Source organism: Danio aesculapii, chromosome 16 (assembly GCF_903798145.1).
Source record: "Danio aesculapii chromosome 16, fDanAes4.1, whole genome shotgun sequence".
NCBI classification, from domain to species: Eukaryota; Metazoa; Chordata; class Actinopteri; order Cypriniformes; family Danionidae; genus Danio; species Danio aesculapii.
In genome coordinates, this window is record NC_079450.1 from 2,259,614 (window position 1) to 2,284,465 (window position 24,852).

Here is a 24,852-nt window from a genome sequence, read left to right on the forward strand (position 1 = left end):
CAGGGTCAATTAAAGGCTTATTATGCAAAGCAGTGCAGCAGTTTCTGTTTATAATTTCATGTATAAATTGAAATGAGCAGTTCTGTGATCAGTGTGTGTGACTAGCCGAGACTTGCATATCTTACCATTATTAGGGTAATATTGTCAGGAAATCAGTATTGTCAAATCAGTGAATCTCCAATCAGACATCTGCTTTCTTAATCACACAGTATTGCCTTTTTGGGGTTTCTTTACCTTCGTGGATGCATTTTATAATTTTTTATAATTTATCATTTTTTAATTTTTTTTTTCAGTTATTTCCCAAGTGTTTTTTTAACCCATTTATTTATTTACCCAGTAATTTCTTAAAGGAGCTGATAATATTGACATTAGAAGTAAAATTTATGAAAATACATTTTTTCTCAATTTTTGTTGTTATTTTAAGTGTATTTAATGATTATGAGAACAGACTTGATAATAACAGAGTTGACAATATCAGAGTTACAGAGTTGACAGTAACAAAATTGACTAACAGAGTTGATAACAGAATTGACTAACAGAACTGATGATAACAGAGTTGACAGTAACATAGTTGACAATAACACAATTGATGATAACAGAGTTGGTGATAAAAGAATTGAGAGTAACAGATTTAACGATTGCAGAGTTGACGATAACAGAACATGAATACAATAACAGTTGACGATAAGAGAGTTGATAAAGTGAGTTGACGATAACAGAATTTTAGATAACAGTTGATGAAAAAATTAAGGATAACAAAGTTGATAACAGAATTGACGATAATAGAATTGACAATCACAGAGTTGATGATAACAGAGTTGATGATAGCAAAGTTGACAATAACAAGTTGTTGATATCATAGTTGACCATGATAGAATTGACATTAGCAGAATTGACGATAAGAGAGTTGGGGATAAAAGAATTGAGAGTAACACAGTTGATGATAGCAGAGTTGACGATAACAAGAGTGTGATAACAGTGACAGTGGCAGTTGATTATAACAGAATTGATAACAGACTTGATGATAAAATTGACGATAACAGAGTTGATGATAAAAGAATTGACTAACAGAATTGACGATAACAGAGTTGATGATAAAGTTGACAATAATAAGTTGTTGTTAACAGAGTTAACGATAACAGAGTTGACCATAACAGAATTGACAATAGCAGAATTGTTGATAAAAGAGTTGGAATAAAAGAATTGAGAGTAACAGAGTTGATGATAGCAGAGTTGACTATAACAAGAGTGTGAAAACAGTGACAGTGGCAGTTGACGATAACAAAATTGATAACAGACTTGATGATAAAATTGACGATAAAAGAAGTGACTAACAGAATTGACGATAACAGACTTGATGGTAACAGACTTGATAGCAGAATTGATGATAACAGAGTTGACAAATTAATTGACGATAACAGAGTTGACGGTAGCAGAGTTGATGATAACAAGTTGATGAAAACAAAGTTGATGATAACAGTTTATGATAACAGACTTGACAGTAACATACTTGAAGGTAACGGAGTTGACAGTAACAGAGTTGAAGATAACAGAGTGTGAAAACCGACAATGGCTGTTGACAATAAAAGAGTTGACGATTACAGAATTGATGATAACAGAGTTGATGACAAAATTGACGATAACAGAGTTGATGATAAAAGAATTGATGAAAACAAATTGACGATAACAGAATTGATGATAACAGAGTTGATGATAAAAGAATTGATGAAAACAAAATTGACGATAACAGAATTGATGATAACAGAGTTGACCGTAATAGAGTTGACAATTAAAGAATTGATGAAAACAGAATTGACGATAACAGAATTGATGATGACAAAATTGACAATAACAGAGTTGACGGTAACAAAGCTGACGATAACAGAGCTCACAAACAAAGTTGGTAATAACAAGTTAATGATAAGAGAGGTGACGATAACAGTTTATGATAACAGACTTGACAGCAACATACTTGACAGTAACAGAGTTGACGGTAACAGAGTTTTGGTAAATACTGTAGTGTTTTTGAGCCATACTATAGTAAATAAATTCAAATAACATCTATTTATGACTCATTTTTATTGTTTTTCTTGTGTATTTAAGACTAACAAGAGAAAGGGGTAGGATTGAATAAGCATTTGCTTCTTCCTATTCCCTTTTGAACATGCATGAGTTACTATTACGATGTATTATTTTGCTATGTTTAATAATTGTAGTTATTTATTTTATTTTGTATCTTCAAAATAAGACTAAAAGTATAGTAAAAAATATGTCTAAAACTAAGGTTTATAAATGAGACCTCTAATCTGTCGACGGCCTGATTTTAGTATATCATTCTAATCGTGTGTTTTTTTTGCAAGCATTCCTTCCATTCTGTTTGGTTAAGTTGCATCAAATGGTCAATCCCTGCACGCCAGCTCTGCTTTTTTGTGTTTTCGTGGTCCAGCGTAGCCTGTTTTCCTCCCAGCAGATGGCTGTTGTTTCCACTAATGAAGTGACACCGCATCGCCCGGCCGCTCGCCACAGACACGCAGGCCTGTTTTAAAGCCAAACCCTAATCATACGCTTGACAGAAAAACTCCCGCGGCCGGAGAACAAGCATGCATGGCAGGAAACCCAGAGGAAGGCGTTGGTTTTGAGTCTCACTGTGAGTCAGACTGAAATAAGATCATCTCGTGCCCGTGTTTGACCTCACGCTTTAGGAAACATGCACTCATGCTTTTACATTCGACTCATTCCAGCATTGTGGAGCATTTTCCATTCCTTTTCCTTTAGCTGAAATGATGTAGAACAAATGTATAATTTACTGTAAACTGAATTCATTGTTTATGTACAATAAACGTTATAGGAAACATTTGATTCGATTACCAGTTGTTGTTTAACTTATTGTTAAACTAGTAACAGAGTTGACAATAAAAGAATTGAGAGTAACAGAGCTGACGATAGCAGAGTTGACGATAACAGAATTGACGATAACAGAATTGACAATAGCAGAATTGACAATAGCAGGATTAACAATAAAAGAAATGACAATAGCAGAGTTGGCGATAAAATAATCGTAAGTAACAAAAGTGATGATAGAAGAGTTGACGATAACAGAGTGTGAAAACAGTGATGATGACAGTTGACGATAAGTGAGTTGACGATAACAGAATTCATTGTAACAGAGTTGATAATTAAATGTATTTTTTTTGTTAATGATATGTTATGTTTGATATTTTTGTTCGAAAATAAATAAATCAAATCAAATAATAAAATTAAAAAGAACAGCGTTAATAACAGAATTGACGATAACAAAGTTGATGATAACAGAATTTATGATAACAAATTTCACGATAACAGAGTTGATAACAAAATCGACAGTGACGATAGCAGAGTTGACTATAACAGAGTGTGAAAACAGTGACAATGACAGCTGACGAGAGTTGATGATCAAATTGACGATAACAGTTGATAACAGAATTACCGATAACGTAGTTGACGATAACAGAGTTGAGGATAATGTAGTTGACGATATTGTAGTTGACAATAACAGGGTTGACGATAGCGTAGTTGATGATAGTTGATGATAAGAAAGTTGACAACAACAAAATTGATGATAACAGAGTTGATAACAGAATTGACAAAAACAGAGTTGAGGGTAACTAAGTTGACAATAATAGAGTGACTGTAACGTAGTTGATGATAGCAGAGTTGATGATAACACACACACACTCAATTCCCCTATAGCGCATGTGTTTGGACTGTGGGGGAAACCGGAGCACCCGGAGGAAACCCATGCCAACACGGGGAGAACATCCAAACTCCACACAGAAACACTAAGTTCAGAGAAAACCTTCAGACACACACGCACCTCAGAAGCGTCTCCTACAAGACCTGATCTGATAACTACAGCTACACTTGCCAAATATATTTAGAGTGTGAATCAAAGAGGAAGCAGTGCATGCTCATCCACTATAGGGAGACACACACACACACACACACACACACACACACACGCACACACACACACACACACACACACACACAGTCATTTAAGATCTTTGTGGGTTTTGCTTTTCCATGAAGTTGCGAGTTTTCTTCAGACAACCGGAAAGGGGTTTCCAGCCTGGAAAATCTAATGGGACGTCCGTTCATATAACACACACATACACACACACATACACACACACACACACACACACACACACACACACACACACACACACACACACACACACACACACACTACAGTTTTTCTTGATTGCTTTGATGCAGCTGACCGTCAACTAAAACTCAACACAAAAGAGTTTTTCCCCATTGCTGACACACTAAAATTAAACTTTTCCCACAGTTAGCAAAACCTTACACTCAAGGAGCAAAACACAAGGCTAGATCTGCACAACTGTAAGCAACGTAGTTGACGATAACAGAATTGACAATAACAGAGTTGACGATAACGTAGTTGACGATAACAGAGTTGACGATAACGTAGTTGACGATAATGTATTTGAGAATAACCTAGTTGATGATAGTTGACGATTACATAGTTGACAATAACAGAGTTGACATTAACGTAGTTGACAATAGAGTTGACGATAACAGAGTTGACGATAACGTAGTTGATGATAATGCATTTGACAATAACCTAGTTGATGATAGTTGACGATTACGTAGTTGGCGATAACAGAGTTGACAATGACGTAGTTAATGATAGTTGATGATAAAGTAGTTGACAATAACAGAGTTTACGATAATTTAGTTGACGATAACAGAGTTGATAATAGTTGATGATTACATAGTTGACGATAACAGAGTTGATAATAGTTGATGATTACATAGTTGGCGATAACAGAGTTGATGATAGTTGATGATTACATAGTTGCCGATAACAGAGTTGACGATAATAATAATAATAATAATTCCTACATTTATATAGCGCTTTTCTGGGCACTCAAAGTGCTTTACACATAGGGGGAATCTCCTCATCCACCACCAGTGTGCAGCATCCACCTAGATGACGCAGCCATTTTGCACCAGACCGCACACCAGCTAATTGGTGGAAAGGAGACAGAGTGATTAAGTCAATTATGATATGGGGATGATTAGGAGGCCATGATGGACAGAGGCTAGTGGGCAGATTTGGCCAGGATGCTGGGGTTAAACCCCTACTCTTTTCGAAGGACATCCTGGGATTTTTAATGACCACAGAGAGTCAGGACCTCAGTTTAACGTCTCATCTGAAAGACGACGCTCACTGAGCAGTATAGTGTCCCCGTCACTATACTGGGTCCCAAACAGTCCGCAGGTTGGGCCCCCCCTGCTGGCCTCACTAACCCATGTGGTCTCCCATCCAGGTACTGACCGAGCGCAGCCCTGCTTAGCTTCAGTAGTACAATACAGTACTAATGTTGACACTGTGAAGTTGTTCAAATTTAACCTGACACTAAAAAGAATGATTAGCATGGGATTTTCTAATTCTTTTGAGAGGAACAATACCGTTCCCTCTTTCACAACCCATTGTAGTTCAGTGAGCAGTTGTTCTAACATTCACAAACTGATTTAGTGGTGAACTGGTCCGGTGTTCAGCGCTCAGGAAGGATTGTGTGTGTGTGTGTGTGTGTGTGTGTGCGTGTCTGTGTGTGTGTGTGTGTTTGTGTGTATGTGTGTGTGTGTGTGTGTGTGTGTGTGTGTGTGTGTGTGTGTGTGTGTGTGATAGACGTGTGTTTGAAGTGAGATCCGCCTGAGGCTGTAGATCTGCATTGATCTGCTTCTCTGACAGCAGATGAACAGGCGTCTGACCCCAGCTCCGCGTGTTTGTTTGCTGACGGATAAATGAAGACTACAGGGAATCAAGACAACTTTGGCCGATCGATCAAACCGTCCCGACTCAACAGAACTAACACACCTGGGAGACACGCAGGTTATGCTAGAGAAACATAAATACTGTAGTGTTTTTGAGCCATACTATAGTAAATACATTCAAATGACTGAAGAACAGCAAAAGAGAAATAGTGTTAACGTCTGCATATAATCTAAATGCACAAAATTTATTTTGCAAACTGAATATAAGTCATGTAAATTGTGTGATGAAAACCTGATCGCACACTTAAGCCGTGAGCAGAGCGCAAAAACAACTTTCCCAGAATGCATCAGTGCACGGGTCAGCGGTCTGTTGCTCTGTGGAATGTACAGCTTGAGATCTGAAACTGGACTTACGCAAGAGCAAAGCCATCATAAAAACATGCAGAAACAGCTTGAAGAAATATTTCTGTCTGTGTATACTCACGTTTATGATGTTCCCAAACATGTGTGTGTCGTTTTATTCAATGGGAGATGTTTTAAAGAATGTTCAAGCTGCACTGTAAAAAAATCCTGGTTGCGTTAAATTTTTAAGCTGAATCAAATTCACCTTATGAGTCCATTAAACTTATATGATGTTAAATTGACTTAAAACATCTTGCGTAACCTATAAAATTAAGTTAGAACGTGATTAACTTAGTTTAATAAGTTACAATGACCTAAAGACATCTGCTGTCAGCACTAATTGATCGTCGATTTTTTTTAGTGTGCTTTATAGATTGAAAACAGGGATTTTACATCATCAGGCTCTACAAATGATCAATATTGATAATCTGAAGTCATAAATGGCTTTCTCTTTCATCTACTAATCATTTTATTTAACATTTTTTAAAATATATTTTACTATATTGCTTGTGGCGCAATATGGTAAAATGGTGGTGCAGTGGGTAGCACGATCGCCTCACATCAAGAAAGTCGCTGGTTTAAGCCCCGGCCGGGTCAGTTGGTGTTTCTGTGTGGAGTTTGCATGTTTCCCAGTGTTTCCCAGTGATGGGTTGCGACTGGAAGGGCATCCGCTGCGTAAAACATGTGTGACCTCTAATTAATAAATGGACTAATTAATAAAAAATTAATAAAAAGCCGAAAAGAAAATGAATGAATGAATGAATATTGCTTGTACTTTTACATTTTGCCTTTGATTTTTATATCATTTTTAATTTTGTGCACTTGTTAGTTTATATTTTATTTGTAAAATATGTCTTCAAGTTAGTTTTTGTGTATATATTTTTACTTTATTCACAGAAATTAATTTTTTACATTTTTATTTAGCATTTAAATCTGATCTTTTTAAAAAAAAATTACCGTTTTGTATTAGTTAGTAGTCAAGAACGTTTATAATTGTTCATGTTAATGTAACATTTAACATTTTAGTTGTTTCTTGTGCAATTTTGCTGTTTATTTTTAGATGTGATTTTTTTCAGTTTAAATTTTGAGCTCAGTTAATTCATTTTTTTCTATCTCTTAGTAAATTATATTAGGTTCTCCTTTGATTACATTTCCTTTGATTGATTTTTTACTACATGTTTCTCGTGGTTAGCTGAGTTTGAGTCTTGTATTCCCTTTGATACATTTAAAATGATCTACCAGAAATTTAATTTGACTTTATTTTTACTTAATATTAAATATTATTTTATTTCATTTATATATATATATTAAATGTTTTGCAATTTTATTTTTGCGCAATTGCCATTGTTATTATTTTATATGTATTAAATGTACAGTATTCAACATTCGGAGTGGATCAAAAGATAACAATGGCTGTTGTTCAATCTTTTTAAGACAATTAGTGCCTTAATATCCCACCAGTGATGATATACAGTGCAGCCATTTCACACTGCTACTTGTGTGATTTGTACAATGCGTTATGTGTTTATACAACACTTCAACGGCATAATCATGTGTAGAAAAAAGAAAATCAAACACGGAGAGTCTCAAAATTCCTTTGTATGAGGAACTACTTTCTTCACATCTGCAGCTGACGTCAGAACAGCAGAAATTGTTGCTCATTCACAAACGTCACTTTAGAGCTAGTATTTGAATGATTCTCTAGCGTAATGTCTAAAGTGATGACAAAACAGCTGATTTTGATCACATTTTAAGATTATTAGACTAAACAACATGAAATGCCATCAGTCTACAGAGATTTCCCAGTATTTCTCTGTTGCAATCAGGAGATCACAATCAGGGGCGTAGCGGACATTTTAAAAGGGGGGAGGACGGCTATATGAGATCATACGTTCATATAATTATTAATGCCCTGTTTCTAAATGGTCTGTCTCTGAAAGTGAGGGGGGCATATCCCCCCCCCCCCCCACAATAATTAACCCTGAAAAAAACAGAGCAAAACAAACACTAGCAGATTTCTATGGTATAAATACATATACATATAGATTTCTATGGTATAAATACAGCACTACAACATACAAAAGAGAGAGATCGACTTCGAGTGTCACTAACTTGATTTCTAATGATTTGTTCAGCTTTAGTTTTCCTCTCCTAAGCACTTATTTTGCGGTCTCCGTCGCCATCTTGTGGCAGAAGGTCAACCCTCTTTGCTCTGCTCAGTATGACAGGCTAACGGCCGCTGATGTGCTGAATCTCCGAAATTATAATTATTTGAAATAGCCACTATCTTCAGTAATAAAATAAAAAATCTGAAAACAAGCTTTGATATGTTTGTAAATGTACACTTTTGCATTTCAGTATTTCAGTTTTTGTTTGGTTTTAGCCATTTTTCAAATTCAAAATCTAAACACTTATATTAGTGATTTGCCAAGCAACTTGCATGCAATGTATGTGTTCATTTTTAACTTTCCATGCGCTTTTAAACAGTGAAAAAGTGTGTACTGCTTCATTTTTAGCTTTATTTTTATTTCAGTTTACTTATTTTATTGGAGATCAAGCTCAGTTCTTTTTTTCCTTTGTCATATAGATTAAATATTTCCCAAATGATGTTTAACAGAGCAAGCAAATTTTCACAGTATGTCTGATAATATTTTTTCTTCTGAAGAAAGTCATATTTGTTTTATTTTGGCTAGAATGAAAGCAGTTTTTAATTTTTTAAAAACCATTTTAAGGTCAATATTATTAGTCTCTTTTTTCAATATCCTACAGAACAAACCATCGTTATGCAGTAACTAGCCTAATTAACCTAATTAACCTAGTTAAGCCTTTAAATGTCACTTTAAGCTGTATATATATATATATATATATATATATATATATATATATATATATATATATATATATATATATATATATATATATATATATATATATATATATATATATAGTCAAATATTATTTACTGTCATCATGGCAAAGATAAAATAAATCAGTTATTAGAGATGAGTTATTAAAACTATTATGATTAAAAATGTGTTGAATAAATCTTCTAAATTGGGGAAAAAATAAACAGCGGGGCTAATAATTCAAGTGTGCTAATAATTCTGACTTTAACTGTATGTATGTATGTGTGTGTGTATATATATATATATATATATATATATATATATATATATATATATGTGTGTGTGTGTGTGTGTGTGTGTGTGTGTGTGTGTGTGTGTGTGTGTGTGTGTGTGTATATTTTGCATCTTTATTTTGCTTATTGAAAATAATTGTTCTATATTTTATCTAATCGGCTCTGTTGTGACTTTGCGTCGGCTGAGATGCACTGGGAGACCATGCTGGCATTTATTAAAGAGTTAATCCTCTCGCCGCTCCATCCACAAGAGCTGCTAATCCGCACTTATTTGTTATGATTAACCGAAGACATTTATGTAACGTCTGCTGTGTGCCGTCTTCAGCTTTATTATGATTGATCCACATTTAATCTTTAACCCGCGAGCGACTGCTAACTCAAACAGCATGCTGTACCAGCGGATGAGCATTACAGTCCTTTATACAACATATAACGGCAATAAACAACACATAAATACACACACAACATCCTGAGAGTCTAAATACAGGGCTTAGTGTTTTTAACTGTTGATTCTGGCAAGCTAATGAGCTATAACATGTTAAAATGTCATCTTAATAATTATCTCTGTGATGTCATTATGGTTTCAAGTTGTAATCATGTCAGCTTTTAAATCAACCATTGTTTTGAGTTTAGGGTGGGGCTGTCTGTCTGACTGACCAATGAAAGACGGAGAGTGGTTATTTATTTCTCACTCAACCAATGAAAGCAATTTGGGGGCGGGACCATCTGTGTGACTGACCAATAATAAATGGAGGACAAAGTCTGACTGACCAATGACAGACAAAGGGAGTATTTGTTAAATCTTGACTCAACCAATGACATCAAATGTAGGCTGGACTATCTGTCAGACCAATGACAAACAGGGAGTGTTTGTTTGTTAACTTCTCACTCCATTAATTACAGTGATTTGAAAGAGGAACTATCTGTCTTACTGACCAATGATAAACAGGGGACTGATGAAGTCAGTTTTGGGGGCGGGACTGTCTGTTTTACTGACTAATGGCAGATGATAAAAGTGTTTATCAACTTCAGTCTCAACCAATGAAAGTTATGTGGAGGCGGGGCTTTCTCTCTGACTGACCGATGACCAATGGAGGACTGTTTATCATATTCCAACTCAACCAATGAAGCTATTTTGCCGGGAATATCTGTCGGATTAACCAATCACAAACTGGGAGTGTTTGTTTAACTTCTTACTCAACCAATAACTGTTATTATTATTTTGGGGCGGAACTATCTGTCGGATTAACCAATGACAGACCAGGAGAATGTTTGTCAACCAATGACAGCAATTGTGGGTAGGACTATCTGTCTGACCAATGACAAACATGGAGTGTTTGTTTGTAACTTCTCACTCCACCAATTACAGTGATTTGAGGACGGGACTATCTGTCTTTCTGACCAATGATAAACGGGGGACTGATGATCAAATTCTAACACAACCAAATGAAAGTGATTTGGAGCGGGACTATGTGTTTGACCAATGACAAACAGGGAGTGTTTGCTTGTTAACTTCTCATTTTACCAATTACAGTGATTTATGGGTGGGATCATCTGTCTGACTAACCAATAACAAGAAACTAGTTTAATCAACTTCTGACTCAAATAATGAAAGCAACTTGGGGATGACACTCTCTGTTTTACTGATCGATGGGAGATAATGAGACTTCAGACTCAACCAATGATAGTTATGTATGGGCGGGACTGTCTCTCTGACTGACCAATGATAAACAGAGGACTGCTTATCATATTTCAACTCCACCAAGAGAGTGATTTTGGGCAGGACTTTCCTTCTGACTTACCAATGACAGACGGGGAGTGTTTGTTAACTTCTCACTCAACCTATTACAGTGAATTGGGGCGGGACTATCAGTCTGACTGACCAATTATAAACTGTTTTATCAAATTGCAAGTTGAGCAATGTCTAATTGACCAACGCCAGATTAGAGGAGTGTTTTTCAACTTCCAGCTCAACAAATGATAGGGATTTGGGGCGGGGCTATCAGACTGACCAATGACAGATGAAGGGAGTGTTTGTCAAATTTTGACTCTTGCAATTACAGCAATTTAGGGCAGGACTTTCTTTCAGACTGACCAATGACAAATGGAGGAGTGTTTTATCAACCTCCAACTCAACCAATGAAAGCTATTTAGGGGCAAGACTATCTGTTTGACTGGCCAATGATAGATGAGGAATGTTTGTCAACTTCCAAATTAACCAATGAAATTAATTAGTGGGTGGGACTATCTGTCTCACTGAGCAGTGACCAATTAGCTGTGTTTATCAACTTCTAACTCAGCCAATGAAAGTGATGTGGGGGCGGGGCTGTCTCTTTGACTGACCAATGACAAATGGAGGAGTGTTTTATCAACTTCCAAATAAACCAATGAAAGCAATTTAGGGGCAGGGCTATCTGTCTGACTGGCCAAATGATAGATGAAGAATGTTTGTCAACTTCCAAATCAACCAATGAAATTAATTAGGGGGTGGGACTATCTGTCTCACTGACCAGTGACCAATTAGCTGTGTTTATCAAATTCTAACTCAGCCGATGATAGTAATGTGGGGGCGGGGCTGTCTCTTTGACTGACCAATGACAAATGGAGGAGTGTTTTATCAACCTCCAACTCAACCAATGAAAGCTATTTAGGGGCAAGACTATCTGTCTGACTGGCCAAATGATAGATGAAGAATGTTTGTCAACTTCCAAATCAACCAATGAAATTAATTAGGGGGTGGGACTATCTGTCTCACTGACCAGTGACCAATTAGCTGTGTTTATCAAATTCTAACTCAGCCGATGATAGTAATGTGGGGGCGGGGCTGTCTCTTTGACTGACCAATGACAAATGGAGGAGTGTTTTATCAACTTCCAACTCAACCAATAAAAGTGATTTGTGGGAATGGCCGTCTTTCTGACAGACCAATGACTAATGGGCAGTGTTTATAAAAAAATTCCAAATGAACCAATGAAAGTCATGTGGGGGTGGGGCAGTCTCTCTCATTCACTAATGACAAATAGAGGAGTGTTTTATCAACTTCCAACTCAAACATTTAAAGCAATTTAGGGGCAAGACTATCTGTCTGACTGGCCAATGACAGACGAACAGTGTTTGTCAACTTCCAAATCAACCAATGAAATTAATTAGGGGTGGGACTATTTGTCTGACTTATCAATGACCAATTGGCAGTGTTTATTAACTTCCAAATCAACCAATGAAAGTGATGTGGGGGCGGGGCCATCACTCCCTGACTGACCAATGACGAATGGAGGAGTGTTTTATCAACTTTCAACTCAACCAACTAAAGTAATTTAGGGGCAGGACTATCTGTCTGACTGACCAATGACAGACAAGGTGTGTTTGTCAGCTACCAAATCAACCACTGAAAGTGATGTGGGGGCAGGCCGTCTCTCTGACTGACCAATGACAAATGGAGGAGTGTTTATCAACTTCCAAATCAACCAATGAAAACGATGTGGAGGCGGGGCCATCTCTCTGACTGACCAATGACAAATGGAGGAGTGTTTAATCAACTTTCAACTCAACCAATAAAAGTAATTTATGGGCAGGACTATCTGTCTGACTGACCAATGACTGACAAAATCAATCAATGAAAGTGATGTGGGGGCGGGGCCGTCTCTCTGACTGACCAATGACAAATGGAGGAGTGTTTTATCAGCTTTCAACTCAACCAATAAAAGTAATTTATGGGCAGGACTGTCTATCTGACTGACCAATGATAGATGAGGAGTGCTTGTCAGCTTCCAAATCAACTAATGAAAGTGATGTGGGGGCGGGGCTGTCTCTCTGACTGACCAATGACAAACATTATCAAATTCCAACTCAACCAATGAAAGTGATTTGGGGGCGGGACTATATGTCTGATTGACATATGACATACGAACAGTGTTTGTCAACTTCCAAATCAGCCAATGAAATGAATTAGAGTGTGGGCCTATCTGTCTGATGATCAATGACCGATTGGCAGTGTTTATCAACTTCCAAATCAACCAATGAAAGTGATGTGGGGGTGGGGCCATCTGTCTAACTGACCAATGACAAGCAAAGAAAGTGTTTGTAAAGCCTATCATCATTTTTACATTGCTATTTGTTGATCATAGTGGAGCAGGAGTTGATTTTAAGGAGCAGTTTAGTGGAGTGTGTTAATCCTCTGAGCTCTCTTTAGCGCTGTCATATTCCCAGAAGCACTCAGTTCAGTGGCTGTAGTGGCACACGGTCTGTCAGGAGCAGCTCTGACGCTTATTAAAACCAAGCGCTCTAACATGCTGGAGTCGCGATGGCAACAGAGAAGTCCTGGCCGAAACACAGCATTCCTGCTCATTTAATGACTGGAAACTTTTCAGCCCACTTTACACACTCCGTCCTTAATTAAATGTGCACTTTCAAGAAGATCTCAGAAAGTGTGAGAGTGTGTGTGTGTGTTAATGTGAACAGAGGTGTTTTCTGGGCTGTTTAAAGGCTCTCTGACGCTCTTCATTACACGCTTTAAGTCGTGACGAGGCCTCAGGGGTCAAAGGTCACCGTACACCCGTCTGCCCAGAGGAGGCCCGTCTGCTGGGGCCCATCGCAGAGCATTCTGGGAGATCCTCATACTATTGTGTTTGTTAAATCAGACAGAGACGCTCTTAAACACAACTGTCATTCTCCTGCTCGCAGAGGAAACTCACACATACGAACACACACACACACTCAAAAACTCATACACACACACTTGCACGCACAAACTCTATTGCACACACACATAAATAAACTCATTCACACACACAGACAAACAAACACTTGCACGTACACACAAGCACAGATACACACGCTCTCGCATACACTCACACATGTGAACACACACACACTCAACACACATACTACACACACACATAACTTATTCACACACACATTCACACGTACAAATGCACCTGCACATATACATACATGCAGTGCATCCGTATTGATAGCGCTTCACTTTTCCCACATGTTTTCATGTTACAGCCTTATTCCACAATGGATTAAATTAATTTATTTCCTCAACATTCTACACACAATCCCCCATAATGACAATGTGAAAAAGAGTTTTTGAAATTGTTGTAAATTTATTAAAAATAAAAGAGCTGAAAAGCCTTTGCTCAATACTCTGTTGATGCTCCTTTGGCAGTGATTACAGCCTCAAGTCTTTCTGAATATGATTCCACAAGCTCGGCACACCTGGCTTTGGGAATTTTGGCCCGTTCCTCTTTGCAGTACCTCTCAAGCTCTATCAGGTTGGATGGGAAGTGACGATGTACAGCCATTTTCAGATCTCTCCAGAGATGTTCAATAGGATTTAGGTCTGGGCTCTGGCTGGGCCACTCAAGTGCATTTTGTGAAGCCACTCCATTGACATTTTGGCGGTGTGCTTTGGGTCATTGTCCTGCTGAAAGATGAACCGTTGCCCCAGTCTGAGGTCAAGAGCATATATATATATATATATATATATATATATATATATATATATATATATATATATATATATATATATATATATATATATATATATATATATATATATATATATATATATTTATATACCCTAATGTATTTATAAGTAATAATTTAATAGTAATACACTTAAAAATGTTTGTCTAATATGGTAGAGTTGTATGCTAAACTAGCAGTATTCAACCGTATTGTATAGACGTGCATTGTTATTTGAGTTCTGAATGAGCCAAATAGGCTCAACAAACCTGTTTACTGTAGTAGAAGCCACTTTATATGTTAAAGTACAATTTTTGTTTCCATGTATTTAATAAATAAAACTGACAATTTTCTTATTAAATGACATACATATAATATATATATAAACATACAGGCTCATTCACATATTTCACAAAGTGAATCATAATATTAAAATGGGAAATATTTTTAATACAAGACAACACATGATGTTTCTATCTGTCAGTGACTCTGAGTACTGTGGTTCTGTCACTGTGGTATAGATAATGCCAAATGCAATGTAATGTGTTTTATAATGTAAGTTTATTTTGACATAAAAATAGTGAAATGTTTGTTAAGAGTTACATTTTCGCTGGAGGAAACAGCTGTGATTATGAGGTGAGCACTGAGGAAACCGTAGATTGGAAACCCGATTGCTCCTATCTGACATTGGTGTACAAGTGATACAAGTGTATCCATATCTAAGAACTGCAAATAAGCCTATGTTATAACAATTGATCGATAAACACACACACACCTTGACCTCTCGCTCTGCATAGCTGTGGTTTGCTGATTATCAAATGAAAAGTGGGAGAGGAGCCGAATTCTGCCACCGTCTTCATATCAAATTTAAAGCGGACAGAGACGATAATTTGTCTACATGTTATGAGCTAATCGAAAAGTTTTAGGAGGGCTGAGTAGAAATATAGGGAGGCTACAGCCCCCCTAAAATAGGCCTAGCGACGCCCATGGCATACACACACTTTCACATAAACACTCAATACACTTGCATACACACACTTCATATACATACTCAATATGCACACACTTTCACGTACACACTCAATATACTCACCCTTTCGCATACACACTTTCGCACACACACCCTTTTACATACACACTCAGACATCTATATTATTAATACACCAATAATCTTGTATATAAATATGCTGAAAAATGAACTGAAGTATTGATGACATTGGTCTGTCAATGAGTTTTGGTGGACGAGCTGAACGAGTTCAGTCAGTTTTCTCTTACACACACACACACACACACACACACACACACACACACACACACACACACACACTGGGCTCTTGATAAATGCGGCGTCCTTCCATGATCTCTGATTTCTGGCACACACACTTGCAAATCCTCCAGGAATGGTTTTCCAAAGGCATGGATTGAAATCAAGTGGGGGAAGGGCAACAAAGAAAGAAGAAAATCTGAAACCAGAGACTGAAGAAAGGGATAGAGAATAACAGCCTGCCAAAAGAGAGAGAGAGAGAGAGAGAGAGAGAGAGGTCGGACACACAGAGACGCATGCATTATTTATTAGCAGTATGGTCAATGGGGGGAAAAGAGGAAGATTAGCAGAGAAACAAGCCCTTCCTCACACACACACACACACACACACACACACACACACACACACACACACACACACTTACACACACACTTTTTCACCAGCAATGTACATATGCTTCAAAAATGCACTTTGTCCAAATGTGCCATTTAATCTAGTGCATTTTAATATTACACGTTTTCCTTCAATGTTCTGTTTAAGTATGCAAATGAGATTGTCAAATTATGTGCATATTTGCATACATTTACCGAATATACGCTTACAATTGGTTCGTGATTCTGTTTTTATGTAAGAGTTGAAAGTATCAATGCATGAATTAAAAAAATACTGTTAAAAGAGGAGAAATAATATGTTTTAGCCATGATTATAGGAATAAAATTAGCATATCTAAGTGTAAGTGGACCAAAAAAAACTTTAATTAAAATCTAGCTGCAAATTGGAGTGTAAAATCAAATTATTAAAAGTATATTTTAGATATTTTTTGGGGTTTTATGTTTAGACGTAATCAAAAACATGCTTTATGTTGGCTGATTTGCAGATTGTACCTCAAAAATCCCTCTTTATTTTCATATTTCACATGTATTTGGACGGTTTTGATCATAAACGGTTCAACATTATTTGTAGTCATTATTTTATTTTAAATTTGCATGTTCTTTTCTATTGTGTGTGGCCAGCCATATCAATCAAGGTGGAAACAAACAATACATATATATTGTGTAAAAGTCAAAATTTTTTGTCTAAAGTCGTACAGTATATGCTCACTAGCCACTTTATTAGGTACACCTTACTTGTACCTTGTTGGACCCCTTTTGCCTTCAGAACTGCTTTATCCCTTCATGGCAGAGATTCAACAAGCTGCTAGAAATTTTCCTCAGAGATTTTGCTCCATATTGACATGATAGCATCACACAGTTGCTGCTGATTTGTCCGCTGCACATCCATGATGCCAATCTCCCGTTCCACCACATCCCAAAGGTGCTCTATTTGATTGAGATCTGGTGACTGTGGAGGCCATTTGAGTACAGTGAACTCATTGTCATGTTCAGAAACCAGTCTGAGATGATTCACGCTTTATGACATGGTGTGTTATCCTGCTGGAAGTAGCCATCAGAAGATGGAGACACTGTGGTCATAAAGGGATGGACATGTTCAGCAGCAATACTCAAGTAGGCTGTGGCGTTGACACCATGCTCAATTGGTACTAATGGACCCAAAGTGTGCCAAGAAAATCTCCCCCACACCATTACACCACCACCACCAGCCTGAACCGCTGATACAAGGCAGGATGGATCCATGCTTTCATGTTGTTGATGCCAAATTGTGAGCCGAGCATCTGAATGTGGCAGCAGAAATGGAGACTCATCAGACCAGGCAACGTTTCTCCAATCTTCTATTGTCCAGTTTTGGTGAGCCTGTGTGAATTGTAGCCTCAGTTTCCTGTTCTTAGCTGACAGGAGCGGCACCCGGTGTGGTCTTCTGCTGCTGTAGCTCATCCGCCTCAAGGTTGGACATGTTGTGTGTTCAGAGATGCTCTTCTGCAGACCTCGGTTGTAACGAGTGCTTATATCAGCTGGAACCAGTCTGGACATTCTCCTCTGACCTCTGGCATCAACAAGGCATTTGCGCCCACAGAACTGCCGCTCACTGGATATTTCCTCTTTGTCAGACCATTCTCTGTAAACCCTAGAGATGGTTGTGCTTGAAAATCCCAGTGGATCAGCAGTTTCTGAAATACTCAGACCAGCCCGTCTGGCACCAACAACCATGCCACATTCAAAGTCACTTAAATCCCCTTTCTTCCCCATTCTGATGCTCGCTTTGAACTGCAGAGGATTGTGTTGACCCCGTCAACATGCCTAAATGCATTGAGTTGCCTCCATGTGATTGGCTGATTAAAAATTTGTGTTAACGAGCAGCTGGACAGCTGTACCTAATATAGTGGCTGGTGAGTGTTTAGGCACAATCTGTATTTGCACATGCAGCAAAACAACATGAACAATAAACAAAGCAAGAGTCAAAACACGACCGGACACGAACACAGAAACACTTTGTAGTGCTCACTTACAGGATACAAGACTCTTTTATAATCCTGGTTATCAGTCCATCATAAGCTTTCAGTTGTGTGTGTCAGGGGCAATCAGGAACTGGTGTGTGAGTGCAAATACTTCCGGGAGTAGTAGTTCATATAGAGGTAGATGTGTAGTTCTCCAGCGATCTGCAAATGCTAGATTGCTGGTGATTGTGACACTATCTATATATCTATATAACATTTAATTCAGATGTATTATTGTAGATGTGAGTATTTTTGCATAGATTCTTAAGCTGCTAAAAGTTAACGTTGCTTGTTTTGTGATTTGTGGTTTTTGCAGGTTGGCGCACTCAGCCATCAAGACAAGAAAAGGATGAAAAAAGAGACTTCATGTTTATTTAAATAATTTCAGGCGTATTCGACCGGCCATGTGGGACTGAGAACAGGAACGTGGAGTAACAAACATTCCCACATCGACGGCATGCAAACAATGCCGGACGTCAAAAAGGCAATTAACACGAACTGTTTGTTTATGTAGCTACCTATGTACGAATGTTTGTACAGTTAAATATTTACGTGTCTATCTTGGAGAACAAACCAAATGCCCTCCTCCCGCGCACAATCACGCATTAACGATTTCGCATTTCCTGCAAACTTCCACATTGTTGGCTATGGTACGATTTAATAACGTGACAATAACTAATAATCATAATAATGCGTTCGCTCACTGCAGGGACTGCGATAAAGCAATTAACAGTAATGGAGGAGATCTGCGTACTTGAGTTTCTCTATACGTATGTTCGTGCGTCTACATGTTAAACACAGGCAATACACTTGCACTGGTGCTACTGTGCACGAGAAAGAAATTTGCTAGTCTACGTTCGGAAATGAATCTGTTTTCGTTGTTTCGTCCAAAGGCCCGTGACAATCTTTGAATAAATTGCACTCACTAAGACTACGTTTACATGACAACGATGTAGCTAAAAAAATGGAAACCTTTTTGCTTGCGAAAAAAAGTTGCACGTTTACGCGATAACATTTATTTTTGAAACTAAAATCTATGAAAATGGTCAAAAAGGCTGTATTGCGTATGCCAGGTCAACGCAATCTAACGGTATGTTCATAACTTTTTTATTTAGTGGCTAATTCGTATCAACTTGTACGATCTCTTTTGTATATTTTAGTATGATTTGCTCATCCCCAATAAGGGCAGGAGTTTGAGGCCACGCCTCCTTTTAAAAATGTACAATTTCATAAATGAAATCGTTTAAATTTGTGCGAATTAGGCACTTTTCTGATAACACATAAAATAGTTACATTTCCTCGTAAGATTACTATTACCAGGCCAGTAGATGGCGCTGTCATCTTGTTAGTAAACAGTGCCTATAATGAAGTGACATTGGCGACTTGGCGCTTATACAAATTTGTCTAATATATAATACGTGTTGTTGTAATGTAAACTCTGCTGTTGTGTGTAATGTAAAGTAAATCCGCACTTTGCTGATGTATCGTTAGCAACAACACAACCACACACTCCACCATTGTTGTGTGTTTTAGTTTAGTTTAGTTTAGTTTTAGCTGGTCTTTAATATATATATATTAATCTTTAACCTCCATAAACACACACCATGTGTGATGTCATCGTTTCTCTTGTTCTCAGGTGTTCACACAGAAACAACAATGGCAGTGTTTTCGAAAATATCTACTTCGAAATTTGTTTAATGATTTATTCGTTTTCATTTATTAGGTTGGTTTTGTGGTGTAAACGAACAGGCTAATCGAATTAAAAGTTTCCAGTTTTTGGCTGAAAACGTTGTCATGTAAACGGCCCCGAATTGATCAGTAAATTTCCGTTGAGCGGTATGGTTTGGTACGCTACAGTACACATTTATGTCCATTTCCACTGTCAGAATACCAAAAATAGTGCGACTGTTAATGTAAGGGTAACCAGTACAACAGTACAGCACTAAAGGCTAAAAACTAAAAGCTAGACTCCCTGCTGAATGCTGATTGGTTTACAGAGAATCGTCATTTTCAATTTCAACTAGAGGAAACTCCGTTCTTAAACAAACCATACCGTACCGTACTGTACTGTACTGTACCGCTCAGTGTAAACCAGGCATTTGAAAATGTTCACACAGGACGTGTTCTTGCATTCTGAACTTTAAGCATAAGTTCATCTCATAAATCATAAGCGCATTAAGTACAATTAATAAGTACACTTATTGACATTAGATTTTCGCTGAGGTTATTTCAAACATAAGCAGACGATTTACATTACATTAGTTCACTTTAAATAAACACTACTGGTCAAAAGTTTGGGGTCAGCAGTATAAGTAATCTTCTCCTGCTCACCAAGGCTGCATTTATTTCATCAAAAACACAGTACACATTGTAAAATTGTGAAATGTTATTGCACGATAAAATAACTGTTCAAAAGTAGTCAATCGTTTAATTTAATCATTTATTCCAGTGATTTTAATGAGGAATTTTTAGCTTCATTACTGCAGTCTCATGATCCTTCAGAAATCACTCTAATATTTATTATTATTATTAATATTATTATTATTATTATTATTATTATTATTATCATCATCAGTGTTGTTGTTGTTGTTAATGGTAATAAAAGCAATAATGACTGCAATATTAATTTAATTTGAAACTATATACAATAAGTAATAACTAAATATTAAAAAAATAAGTATTGAACTGTTTTTTATATTTAATAAATGCATCCTTGATGAACAGAATAATTGTCCTAAAAAACATGAAAAAATGGTAGTTTTAGTATTTTTCAGAAATTTTATTTTTTGCAACCATACACTTTAACACCCAATATAAACACATAAATACTCCAATTTAGTATATATATATATATATATATATATATATATATATATATATATATATATACACTGGAAAAAAACAATAGTGCATATATATAATGTATACACTGTTAGAAAAAAATAATAAAAGCATCCTGGTTGCCTTATGATTTTAAGCTGATTCAAATTAACCTTATGACTCCATTAAAATGACTTATGTTAAACTGACTTAAAACAGCTTGCGTAACTTATAAAATTAAGTTAGAACATGATTGACTTAGTTTAATGACCTAAAAATGTTCAATGTTCAATGACCTAAAAATGTAGGCTGTCAGTTGATCATATAATTTTGTACAATGTATATAGTTGAAGTCAGAATTATTAGCAAGGAAATTTTTTCACATATTATTTTTTCTTCTGGAGAAAGTCTTATTTGTTTTATTTCGGCTAGAATAAAAGCAGTTTTTAATTTTTTAAAAGCCATTTTAGGGTCAAAATTATTAGCACCTTTAAGCTATATTTTTTCGATAGTCTACAGAATAAACCACTGTTATACAATAACTATATATACAATATACAATATATATATATATATATATACATACTGTTAAAAAATAAAAACATCCTGGTTGCCTTAAAATTTTAAACTGAATCAAATCAACCTTATGACTCTATTAAAATTTTATTATGTTAAACTGACTTAAAACAGCTTGCGTAACTTTTAAAATTAAGTTAGAACATGATTAACTTAGTTTAATAAGAAAAGATGACCTTAAAGCATATGCTGATAGGACTAATTGATAATATGATATTTTACAGTGTATATTATACCAATAACATTTGCGTGGATCAAAGTGCATCAAAACAACAATAGGATCAAAAACAATAAGGGTTAACCTAACCCTAACAATCTAATAAAGATGTTATACAAACACTTCAGTGTTCATCTACCTGAATAAGAAACATTCTCGACTGAAGAAAAGCAGGCTAACGGTAAGCCAAACGTAGTGATATTATGGATGAAAGAAGTTCAAAACACATCTCCATCCCCATGCGTTCATTCCCATTTCTATATCTCTCAGTTTTGAATGCAGGATCATGTTGTGTGTGAACGTTTGCAACTGAAGGACGCCGATCTGAAAAACCTTCCCCAAAAACTGCACTGTTTCCCCAGATTTCAGATTCTGCTCTTCCTGTTTACTCCTTGCATTTAGGTTTCTGCTCGTCCGATGATCAGGTGAGCCACAATAATACTAATAATAATATAATCTCCAGTGTTTTCTGTCATTACTCTGTCATGAAACTGTGCAAGAGCTCATTGAACAATAGCAATGTTTGGCCCTGCACTGTTAACACGGAAAATAATGCAGAATTGTACAGTAACACGTCATCGGCGTGTTTAGGAAGCGATTATTTAACAAGCGTGAATGGAATGTGTACAGACGTGCATGTCCACTGACACACACACACCATGCCTTCGCAGCTATTACACAGTACAAATCCAGACACGATCCTGTTTATTACGTGATTAATATCTGTACTTCTCGATTCAGCTTTAGTCATCATAGTTTGACTCGCAGTTAAAGAGCAATGGAGTCTTAAATGCACTTTTCAACACGTTTGCGCAAACATTCCAGCTTCTGAGCTCACGTTTTTGCACCTGTAAATTCAGTAAGGCCACAAACACACACATTGAGACACAATGCATGTATTTATGAAGATTTCTTAAGCTAGAAACATGGACGGATGTTTGCTTTTAAAGGGACAGTGCACCTAAAAATGAAATCGGTCATCATTTCCTCATCCTACATTTGTTTAAAACCTGTTTGAGGTTCTTTTTGTTGTTGTTGAACACACACACACACACACACACACAAAAGAGATATTTTGAAGAATGTTGGGGGGGAAACATTCAAGTTTGAAGCACTTGAGTATTTTATTTGGGGGTAAACTGTCCCTTTAAGAACTGAAGGCATTTGCCGAATAAATAAGATTTCTTTTTCTGATCTTCTGCCCACCAAAGCATTATTTACTTGATCAAAAATACAGTCCAATAGACAGTTTGATTTATTTTTATGATGTAGCTTTTATGAAAGCTAAATTTTCAGTCTTCTGTGTCACATTTCTATATGAGAATTGAGTTAGATTTCAGTAATAATTGTTTAGAGAGTACAGTGTTAGTAGAGTTATTGTCCCCACGATGTGCTTTAAACATTCGTACACGTGACAGACGAGAACACTTGCTGTATTCTAATGCCGCTTTAAAGGGACAGTACACACTAAAATTACTAACTTAGGTTGTTCTAAACCTTGATAAGTTTATTTTTTTCCCAATTGAACACAAAAGAAGATATTTTGAAGAATGTTGCACTGAAAAAAAAATGTCTCGTTTCTAGTGCACATATTTTAAATCGAGGCTCATTTTTTACACAAATAAAACACTTTGTGTGCTGTTTTCAGAAATAATAAGTGAAAATAATACGTTTTGCTTGAGGATTTTGCTGTTTTTGTTTTGATTTTGACACATTTCTGAAAACAAGACAGTATATATATATAAGTAAAAGCTCTGTGTCAGCAAAATACTTCTTGATTTAAGGATTTAAATATCAGTGTGGTAAATAATAGCTAATGACTCTCATAGTAGGAAAATATATATATATATATACTGTATAAAACTAAGGTGGCACTGTGGCTCAGTGGTTAGCACTGTGGCCTCACAGCAAGAAGGTGACTGGTTCGAGTCCCGACTGGGCCAGTTGGCATTTCTGTGTGGAGTTTGCATGTTCTTTTGCGTGGGTTTCCTCCGGGTGCTCCGATTTCCTCAACAGTCCAAACACATTCGCTATAGGGGAATTGATTAACTAAATTGGCCATAGTGTGTGTGTGTGTGAATGAGCGTGTATGGGTGTTTCCCAGTACTGGGTTGCAGCTGGAAAAGCATCTGCTGTGTAAAACATATGTTGGAATAGTTGGTGGTTCATTCGGCTGTGGCGACCCCTGATGAATAAGTCGAAGGAAAATGAATGACTGAAATACTGTATAAAACAGTCTATAAATTATTTCTTATACATTAAATTATTTCAAACGACTAAAATGTCAATAAAAGTCACCTTGTTAAGGCTGATTTATGCTTTCGCCTGGACCTCCACTGAGTGCGACCTCACAACAGGGACGAGGCTTTTATACTTGACGCGTTCGCTGTTGTGATATTCTTTAAAACGACAGGCGGCGGTCAAAAGAAACCCACCGTAGGATAACCATAGAAATAGGACGTTTCTGGAACTACGTCATATCATTAATATCATTCAAGATTTGTATTTTTTTAGAATTATGTTTTAGGGGTTTCACCTTTATTGACAGGACAATGGAGATTAGAGAAAGGAAAGTGTGGGGAGCAGAGATAGGGGAACGATCGGCAAAGGACCTCGAGCCTGGAATCGAACTCAGGTCGCAGTGAGCACCTTGGTGCTGTGTCGATGCACTAACCACTAGGCTATTGGCGCTAACATCATTCAAGATTTTTAAAGTAATTATTTTTAGCTTTTTTCACATTATTTTAATGATTAACAGGATTTTTATAAACATTCACAATTTTTTTTTA

The 24,852-nt window shown here is 36.7% G+C and overlaps 1 protein-coding gene across 2 annotated transcripts in view; it reads left to right on the forward strand.

The window, feature by feature from the left end:
• The window catches only part of cdk14 (cyclin dependent kinase 14), a 285,314-nt gene extending 264,342 nt beyond the window's left edge, over positions 1 to 20,972 (forward strand). For both annotated transcript variants that reach the window (XM_056474723.1, XM_056474724.1), the window contains one exon: positions 18,767 to 20,972. The gene's annotated coding sequence lies outside the window, so the exon portion shown is untranslated. The remainder of the gene's footprint in view (positions 1 to 18,766) is intronic.
• Positions 20,973 to 24,852: the final 3,880 nt, after the last annotated feature.